The sequence below is a fragment of the Lupinus angustifolius genome, chromosome LG16 (genome assembly GCF_001865875.1).
Source record: "Lupinus angustifolius cultivar Tanjil chromosome LG16, LupAngTanjil_v1.0, whole genome shotgun sequence".
NCBI classification, from domain to species: Eukaryota; Viridiplantae; Streptophyta; class Magnoliopsida; order Fabales; family Fabaceae; genus Lupinus; species Lupinus angustifolius.
In genome coordinates, this window is record NC_032024.1 from 9,689,297 (window position 1) to 9,690,653 (window position 1,357).

Below are 1,357 nucleotides of genomic sequence, written 5' to 3' on the forward strand. Positions count from 1 at the left end.
GGTTGTGGTATCCAAAAGGAAATATATATGATTTGGTTGGATATTCGGATTCAGATTTTGATGGGTGCAAATCTGAGAGGAAACGTACAAGTGGTACTTGTCATATTTTGGAAAATGTTTTAGTCTTTTGGTCTTGTAAGAAACAAACATGTGTTGCCCTAAGCACTGCTAAAGTTGAATATATAGTAGCAGGTAGTTGTTGTGCCCAAGTGTTGTGGCTCAAACAACAATTACGAGATGGTGGCTTAGACTTGGGGTGCATTCCTTTAAAATGTGACAATACAAGTTCTATAAACCTCACAAAGAATCCTGTTATGCATTCTAGAACCAAACACATTGATATAAGGTATCACTTCCTTAGGGACCATGTCCAAAAGAAGGATGTGTCTGTAGAATTTGTTGATACTCACAACCAACTAGCAGATATATTCACTAAACCATTGGCAAAAGAACCCTTTTATAAAATTAGACGAGAATTATTCATTCTTGATGAAGTATACTTATCTTAAATTCTTATATATGATTATATGTGTGCTTCATTATATCTATTTCATGCCTACTTGAACTTAAATGTGTTTAATTATGTTTAAAATTTCAATTTTTGGGTTAAAAATCATTTTCCTAGATTAATTTTGCCTAAAAATAAGTTTTTATGGGGTCAATAATCGATTACACTAGAGAGTAACCGCTTACAGGGTTGAAAAGCATGTTTCAGTAACAGATTACTCAAAATGAGTAACCGATTACTCTATGTTGTTGTTTGAAAATTTGAATTTTTTTAATTTGAGTAACTGATTACTTAAAGTGAGTAATTGATTACTTTGTGCTGTTATATATGTATTTTTTATGAATTTTTAAACTTTTTCAAACTCATATTCCTCATCAACTCATGTTCTCTTTTGCTCAACCCTCTCTAACCCTGAAATCTTTGTTTTTGATCTATTTTGGGTGATCTTTGTGTCTATTCATATCATATTTTCAATTCTAAACCATCATTTTTGTGTTTAGTGGCCTAAATCAAAAACCTCCAAATTCTCCAAAACCCAAAAACCTAAAAACTCAAAAACCTCAATTCATGGCTTCCTCTTCTAGATCAAAGAAACAACGCACAAATGTGACTCAAAGGAACCAAGGAACTTCATAGTTGGAGTCCAACCCTCTTGACTTAACACGGCTTCTAGCAAATGATGAGCAACATAAAATCTTTGAGGAGCACTTCCGTGGCCGCACTATCTTCATTCCCAAATATGATAATCTCGGGAATTTGGAGTTTGAAGATTTTCTATTTCCTTATCTCTTTAGACAACAAAACCTTTTTGATTTCTGTTGTGAATCAAATGAAATTTATCCTGAACTG